Source organism: Oryx dammah, unplaced genomic scaffold, assembly GCF_014754425.2.
Source record: "Oryx dammah isolate SB20612 unplaced genomic scaffold, SCBI_Odam_1.1 HiC_scaffold_23, whole genome shotgun sequence".
NCBI classification, from domain to species: domain Eukaryota; kingdom Metazoa; phylum Chordata; class Mammalia; order Artiodactyla; family Bovidae; genus Oryx; species Oryx dammah.
The window spans coordinates 53,955,983-53,965,135 of record NW_024070207.1 but is presented as its reverse complement, the minus strand read 5'-3'; the positions used below and the strand labels follow the sequence as shown (position 1 = coordinate 53,965,135).

General features: G+C 42.7%; 1 protein-coding gene across 2 annotated transcripts in view; it reads left to right on the top strand.

The window, feature by feature from the left end:
• The window catches only part of CD99L2 (CD99 molecule like 2), a 125,393-nt gene that overhangs the window by 54,729 nt on the left and 61,511 nt on the right, over positions 1–9,153 (top strand). The window lies entirely within an intron of this gene.

Genomic DNA, 9,153 nt, shown 5'->3' with positions numbered 1-9,153 from the left:
AATTCCAGTTGAGCTATTTCAAATCCTGAAAGATGATGCTATGAAAGTGCTGCACTCAATATGCCAGCAAATTTGGAAAACTCAGCAGTGGCCACAGGACTGGAAAAGGTCAGTTTTCATTCCAATCCCAAAGAAAGCAATGCCAAAGAATGCTCAGACTACCGCACGATTGCACTCATCTCACACACTACTAAAGTAATGCTCAAAATTCTCCAAGCCAGGCTGCAGCAATACATGAACCGTGAACTTTCTGATGTTCAAGCTGGTTTTAGAAAAGACAGAGGAACCAGAGATCAAATTGCCAACATCTGCTGGATCATGGAAAAAGCAAGAGAGTTCCAGAAAAACATCCATTTCTGCTTTATTGACTATGCCAAAGCCTTTGACTGTGTGGATCACAATAAACTGTGGAAGATTCTGAAAGAGATGGGAATACCAGACCACCTGACCTGCCTCTTGAGAAACCTATATGCAGGTCAGGAAGCAACAATTCTAACTGGACATGGAACAACAGACTGGTTCTGAATAGGAAAAGGAGTAGGTCAAGGCTGTATATTGTCACCCTGCTTATTTAACTTATATACAGAGTACATCATGAGAAAAGCTGGGCTGGATGAAGCACAAGCTGGAATCAAGATTGCTGGGAGAAATATCAATAACCTCAGATATGCAGATGACACCACCCTTATGGCAGAAAGTGAAGAGGAACTAAAAAGCCTCTTGATGAAAGTGAAAGAGGAGAATGAAAAAGTTGGCTTAAAGCTCAACATTCAGAAAATGAAGATCATGGCATCTGGTCCCATCACTTCATGGGAAATAGATGGGGAAACAGTAGAAACAGTGTCAGACTTTATTTTGGGGGGCTCCAAAACCACTGCAGATGGTGATTGCAGCCATGAAATTAAAAGACGCTTACTCCTTGGAAGGAACATTATGAGCCACCTAGACAGCATATTCAAAAGCAGAGACATTACTTTGCCAACAAAGGTCTGTCTAGTCAAGGCTATGGTTTTTCCAGTGGTCATGTATGGATGTGAGAGTTGGACTGTGAAGAAAGCTGAGCGGAGAAGAATGGATGCTTTTGAACTGTGGTGTTGGAGAAGACTCTTGAGAGTCCCTTGGACTGCAAGGAGATCAAACCAGTCCATCCTAAAGGAGATCAGTCCTGGGTGTTCATTGGAAGGAATGATGCTAAAGCTGAAACTCCAGTACTTTGGCCACCTCATGCGAAGAGTTGACTCGTTGGAAAGACTCTGATGCTGGGAGGGATTGGGGGCAGGAGGAGAAGGGGATGACCAAGGATGAGATGGCTGGATGGCATCACCGACTTGATGGACATGAGTGTGAGTGAACTCCAGGTGTTGGTGATGGACAGGGAGGCCTGCAGTGCTGTGATTCATGGGGTCGCAAAGAGTCAGACATGACTGAGTGACTGAAGTGAACTGAACTGATAGAATAAAGTGGTATCATTGTGAAGAACAGCTTTGATAAAAGTCTCACCTCCTTGGTGCTACCCATAGTGCTTCCTGCATGGGTGTGCAGGTGCCTTGCTATCTCCTAACTGGGGAGGGATTCTGTATTCTGGTCAAGAGCCCTGTGTCCCCTGTCCTTCTTCCCGCGCTGTCTCTTCCTACTTTTAGAAGCTTCTCTTAAGGTTACAGCTTCCAAGGAGTCTTACCAGATTCCCCCTACCTTCTCTACTCCTGACTCTGAATTATCCTAGAATGCTTAGGTACTGTGTGCTTGTATTGCTTTCCTCAGGCTACTGTAACAAAAGACTTCATGGTATTTTGTTATAGCACTACAAACTGGAGGACTTAAAACACCAACAGTTTATTTTCTCATGATTCTGCAGGTCTGAATTAAGGTGTTGGCAAGGCCATGCTCCTTTGCTCTTTCTGAGACTCTGAGTAGAATGCAGACTCTTCCTCACTTCTGTTGGTCACTGTCAATTCTTGGCTTGCAGCTGCACCACTCCAGTCTTTGCCTCCATTTTCATATGGAGTTCCTCCTGTGTCTGTCCAAATTTCTCTCTTCTTATAAGAATACCAATCATTTTAACTTGATCACATCTAAACAGGGTCACATTCACATGAATTTTGGGGGGACACTATTCAACCCAGTACAGTGTTATAGATAGATTTCATTATAGCAAATAGAAGTACAGTTGACCCTTGAACAACACAGGGGTTCAAGGGCCCCGACCTCCCTCACAGTTGAATATCAGCTCTTAGTTTCTGTGGTGGCCATGTACCTGTGGTTCCTCTACACCCGTGAATCATGTAGACCTGTAATGTTTTTTATTGGTAAATAAATATTCAAGTATAGGTGGATCCACACGGTTCAAAGTCACATTGTTCAAGGGTCAACTGTACACAAAAAGCACCAAAAGAAGACTGCTCATGTCCTGATGGAGAGACAGCCTGGAAGTCCACATGGCTGCTTATCTTGAACCAGTGCTGCAACATGCACATGGACCTGTAAAATGGGTGCCCACTGCATTCTTAGTTTACTTGCTGCCTTCGGCTGGTTTGTGCTTTGGTCTTCTCACTTGAGAATAGGAATATAGTCAGCTTACGTTTAGTGAGTATTTTGATAATTCACAAGATTAGCAAACCAAATTCCTTGTGGATAGTTGGTCCCCACAGGAAGTTCCTCTGTGTGTTTTGGCTTAGAGTGACCAAAAGATGTTTTACTCAGGTAAATGAAAGGCTCTGGTAGTTGGACCATTCTGTTCATTGTTGTTAGCCTTGCATTGCACAAATGCCTGGCAAGTATAGTAATTGGAGAAGGCTGCACAAGTGACAGAACAATCGTGTAATGTTCACAAATGCCAAGTTGTAGTGAAGGTCTAATAATATAGTAAATGTGAATTATGGACCATAATTATGGCCTTTGCCAAATTGCAAGTAGGTCTCTCTCTAAAAAAAAAAAGAATAATTGCTTCTTGAAATACGACATTACAGGGTTAGCAGAATAGAATACAGAAAGATTTCCAAGTGAATACTTCATGCCTGTTAAGAACAAAGGAGGACACTTGGCCTCTTTTGAGCAGATGTGGGCTGTTCTGGTGAGTTCTCTGGACAGATAATGTACTGTTCTTGATATTCTCCAGGCCTTGGATAAGGTCAGACACCAAGTAGAAGCTCAGCAAAGGTATGTGGGCAGAACAGATCAACATGTACCTAGAAGAAAGGAATGGAGTATCAGTCTCCTGTAGCTGCTGTAACAACTTACCACCAACTTGGAAAGATCAGGTCAGTTCAGTCACTCAGTCGTGACCGACTCTTTGCGACCCCATGAATTGCAGCACGCCAGGCCTCCCTGTCCATCACCAACTCCCGGAGTTCACTCAAACTCGATGCCATCCAGCCATCTCATCCTCTGTCGTCCCCTTCTCCTCCTGCCCCCAGTCCCTCCCAGCATCAGAGTCTTTTCCAATGAGTCAGCTCTTTGCATGAGGTGGCCAGAGTACTGGAGTTTCAGCTTTAGCATCATTCCTTCCAATGAACACCCAGGACTGATCTCCTTTAGAATGCACTAGTTTGATCTTGCAGTCAAAGGGACTCTCCAACACCACAGTTCAAAAGCATCAATTCTTCAGCCCTCAGCTTTCTTCACAGTCCAACTCTCATATCCATACATGACCACTGGAAAAACCATAGCCTTGTCTAGATGGACCTTTGTTGGCAAAGTAATGTTTCTGCTTTTCAATATGCTGTCTAGGTTGGTCATAACTTTTCTTCCAAGGAGTAAGCGTCTTTTAATTTCATAGCTGCAATCACCATCTGTAGTAATTTTGGAGCCCCCCAAAATAAAGTCTGACACTGTTTCCACTGTTTCCCCATCTATTTCCCATGAAGTGATGGGACCAGATGCTAGGAACACAAATATATTCTTTTACATTCTGGTGGTTGGAAGACTGACGTGGGTCTCAGTGTGCTCAAATGACAAGGCTGTGTTCTTCCTGGAGGCTGTAGGGGAGAATCTCTTTGGCTTTTCCAGCATCTGGAGGTCACCCTGTCTCATGGCCTCCTTCCTTCCATCACATTGACCTTGACCCTTCCTCATCCTTCTTTTTACTGTGTGATAACCTTGGGTCTATGCAGATACTCCAGGATAATCTCCTTATGTCAGCAGCCTTCATCACATCTGCTAAATTCCTTTGCCATAAAAGGTTACATAGTCATAGGTTCCCGGGGTTAGGATGTGGACATGCTTGGGGGATCTTGCCTACCACAAGGAGTGTTGGTTGTTATAACATTAACTTTTTCATTGTGTTACATTGTTTTTGAAAAATAGTTTTGTTTTTAACTATAGAATTAATAGCTTTTCAGGAAAGAGGCATCATCCGTGGATAACTACAGCTAAAATTTTGGTATATATTACTCCAGACTTTATGAAAATAAATGAAAAAACAAGAAGAGTTTCATGAGGTGGGGTGATGGGAGCAGTGGGGGTTGGGGAGAGATCCTTTAGGCCTGCAAAGGCTTATTGCAAGGATTTAAACATACCTTTTTCCCCACAAGGCGTGTATATCTTATTGTTTTTAACAGCTTCACTGACGTATAATGGACATAATGTAAACTGCACACATTTAAGTGTACAGTTTGATTAGTTCTGGCATATGGATACAGCTGTGATGCCATCACTACAATCAAGGTCATGACTGTCTGCAACAGCTCCAGAAGTTTCTCTGTCCCACTAGTAATCTTTCTCTCCCCTTATCCTCATCCATAGGCAACCACTGATCTGCTTGCTGTCACCACAGTTTTCCATTTCCTAGCATTTTGTAGAAATGGGGTCATACAACATTTACTCTCTTTTTTTGGTCTGGCTTCTGTCACTCAACATAATTATCCTGAGATTTACCCATGCTGATGTGTATGTCAGTCATTAATTCCTTTTCCTCCCTCAAATGAGCCAAGTCTCCTTTCTGAAGGTTGATGTTAAAAAAAAAAAAAAAAAGACAGGCTAGGTGACCTTGAGTGAAAAATGTGCTGAATGCCCACTGGACCCATGCCACACCCTGTCTTACCTTAGACCGCTCAGACACCCTGTCTGTGGAGAATATGACCATGAACCAAGTTAGAATTCAACTTGCTGAATCTGTTCCTTTATTTGACAAAGGCACCAAGATAATTGAATGAGTAGCACTGTGTTGCAACGTGGGTTGTGACATAGATGTCTTGACATCTGCCTGTTGCTTGCATGTTGGGGATGCAAACTATGTTTCTGACTGGGGGATCCATGTAAGGTGCAATTGGGGGATAAACATAGTCTAAAGTTGTTGAGGTACTTAAAGGTGAGCATGCCTGCTGCTGAGCCTGGCTTGGATCATGTTTCAAGAGGCACATTTGGGCTGGAAAGAAGCTTAGAAAGTAGATAAGTGGGATTCCACTTCGTGGCACTCATCTAAATCCCCAGCACCCACCACCAGCGTGTCTGCAGAGGCATAAGCACAGAGTGGTAAAAAAAAAAAAAAAAGCGGGGGAAGGGTCAGCTGAACAGCTGTGGTTTTATTTTGCATCGTATTAATTCACTTATTTGATTTATATTCCCCCATAGAACTGGCTGATTTAGGGATTTAGTTGACCAAATCAAGCAGACACAGGCTTGGATAAGTTCTTTGAAATTGCCATATAACCCAGGATAGCAATCTCCCATTTTCCACAGATGTGAAAAACAGCAGTGGTGGGGGCAGGGGGCCCTCACTGCTTCTGAGGATTTGTGTTGAAGGATGAGCCAGATTGATTGCCTCCTTCAGTGATAAGCTAGCCCCCAGAGGGAGTGATGGAGCAGGATATATTTATACCTACAGGCTGGTTCGTTCTGTGTTTTGACACTGTTCCTCAGATTGCTTAGTCAGTGTTTATGGAGCACCACACAAGCGCCAAGGGCTGTGGTCCCTAATTGTATACACAGGCACTGAATTTGAGCATGGTTGTTGATAGAAGCCACAGTCTGCCAGTGGGTATATCAGGGAAAGAATTAAAGCAAGCTGTTTCCTGCTTGCTTTATGATACACACAGACAGATTCATGGAGGAAAGTTGTATAAGTGGAAGGAGGGTATTGGGGAAGAAGTGAGAAATACGGCAGGACTCAGACGTTGGAAGGAGTGTCATGGGCAATGGGACGGGCTTATTCTTTTATAATCCCAGAGTTCAGGGCCAGTTTTGGCATAAACACAAAGTTTCCAACAACCTGACTCTTGTAATGAATGACCTTCAATAGCACCTGCCTGGTACCCTAACCCAGGTGATTCTGAGAGGGAAGAGGTTTCTATTCTCAGTCAGCCTGTCCCTCTTGGCTGGGAACCTCTGAGTTATATGGGGAAATGAGATTGCTGTATTTTAAGGGATGGTTGATGAGATAAGATTTCAGATTCTGCCCACAGTTAATATGCCCTGAGATGGTTGTCTGTCTGTGGGGTTTCAAGAAACCACCACTTGCTGCTATTGCTTTCTAATTGTGGTTTAAAAAAATAAACCCACCTAACCTGAAGTTACCCTCTTAATCATTTCTGATGGTATAGTTCAGTCCTGTTAAGCATGTTCATGCTGTTGTGCAACCACATCTCCAGAACTTGGTCATCTTATAAAACTGTTCACATTAAACCACTCCCCATCCCCACATCAGCCCCTGGCAAGCCTCATTTCACTTTCTGAATGAATCTGACAGCTCTAAAGTACCTCATGTACATGGAATTACACCATGTTTGTCCTTTTGTGATTGGTTTCTTTCACTTAGCATAATGCCCTCAAGATTCATCTATGTTATCATCCCTTGCTGATTTATATTTTGTCTCCTACATTTTCTAAGATTTCTAGAATGGACATCCCTCACTTGAAAACAAACAACAAAAATTGCATAACAGTGAGAGGCATAGTACAAACAGGTAAGCAGGGGCCAGGTCCTTTGGGCCTTGCAGGTCATGTTAGTCATATGGAGTGTATATTCCCTATAGTGAGAAGGTCTTGGAAGATTTTGAACAAAGAAGTGATGTGTTGTGCTATTTGTTATTTGTCTCCCTGGCTGATGTGTGAAGAATGGGTTGGGATGGGGAGCAGACCTGGAAGGACCAAGCAGGTGACTCTTGTGGTTGTCCAGGCAGAATATGATGGCTGTTGGTGGAGATGTGGGGAAGTGGTTGAGGACAGCAGAGGGCATGTGGTAGGATTGAGAGCTCTTGATGGCATGGCTTGTGGGGTCTGGGAGGTATCTGTCCAGGATGACGTGCAGGTTTCTGGTCTAGATGGTGGAAAAGGGGCTGTGTCACCCAGTGAAACAGATGAACAAAGCCAAGGGCTCTCGATTGGAGGGGCAGGTGCAGGCATTTGGTTTTGCATGTGCTGAGCATGAGGTGGCTATGAGACATCGAGGGCTGATTAAGAGGGGAGGGAGTTGGAAGAATCAGACATGAACACCCTTTTTATAAGTTTGGTTATGAACAGGAGGAGAGAGAAGGCAGTATTGGGGTGTACAGTCAAAAGAGAGATTTGAGCATGTTTAAAATAGATGGGCTAATACTTCCCAAGTTGATTTACAGATTCAAAGCAATCCCAGTTAAAATCCCAGCTGCCTCTTTTGCAGAAATTGACAAACAGATCCTAAAATTCATATGGAAATTCAAGGGACTTAGAAGAGCCAATCAGTCTTGAAAAGCAAGAATGAAGTTAGATGGATTCACATTTACTGATTTCAAAAAACTTATTATTAATACAACACAGCAGAATTCAGGACTAGGTGGCACTGGCACAAGGATAACCATAAAGATCAAACAGAATCCAACAACATATTAAAAAGATCATATACCATGACCAAGTGGGCTTTATCCCAGGGATGCAAAGATTCGTCAATATCCACAAATTAATCAATGTAATACACCACATTAACAAATTGAAAAATAAAAGCCATATGATTATCTCAGTAGATGCAGAGAAAGCCTTTGACAAAATTCAATATCCATTTATGATAAAAACTCTCCAGAAAGCAGGAATAGAAGGAACATACCTCAACATAATAAAAGCTATATATGACAAACCCACAGCAAACATTATCCTCAATGGTGAAAAATTGAAAGCATTTCCCATAAAGTCAGGAACAAGACAAGGGTGCCCAATCTCACCACTTTCAACATAGTTTTGGAAGTTTTGGCTATAGCAATCAGAGCAGAAAAAGAAAAGGAATCCAGATTGGAAAAGAACTAGTACAGCCACTATGGAGAACAGTGTGGAGATTCCTTAGAAAACTGGAAATAGAACTGCCATATGACCCAGCAATCCCACTGCTGGGCATACACACGGAGGAAACCAAAATCGAAAGAGACACGTGTACCCCAGTGTTCATCGCAGCACTGTTTATAATAGTCTGGACATGGAAGCAACCTAGATGTCCATTGGCAGATGAATGGATAAGAAAGCTGTGGTACATATACACAATGGAGTATTACTCAGCCATTAAAAAGAACACATTTGAATCAGTTCTAATGAGGTGGATGAACCTGGAGCCTATTATTCAGAGTGAAGCCAGAAAGAAAAACACCAATACAGTATACTAACGCGTATATATGGAATTTAGAAAGACGGTAACGATAACCCTGTGTGCAAGACAGCAAAAGAGACACAGATATATAGAATAGTCTTTTGGACTCTGTGAGAGAGGGCAAGGGCGGGATGATATGGGAAAATGGCACTGAAACATGTAAAATATCAGATGTGAAATGAATCGCCAGTCCAGGTTTGATGCATGATACAGGGTGCTCGGGGCTGGTGCACTGGGATGACCCAGAGGGATGGGATGGGGAGGGAAATGGGAGGGGGGTTCAGGATGGGGAACACATGTACACCCATGGTGGATTCATGTCAATGTATGGCAAAACCAATACAATATTCTAAAGTAAAATAAATTAAAAAAAGATCAATGGAATAGAATTGAGACTTGGGATATAAACCCTCAAATTTATGATCAGTAGAACTTTGACAGTGGTGCCAAAACAATTCAGTGGGGGAGAGAATCTTCAATAAATAGTTCAGGGACAACTGGATTCCCATATGCAAAAAATATTGAAGTTGAACCTGTACGTCATACCATTCACAGTAACTCAAAATGGATCATGGGTCTAAATGTAACAACTAAAACGATAAAACTCT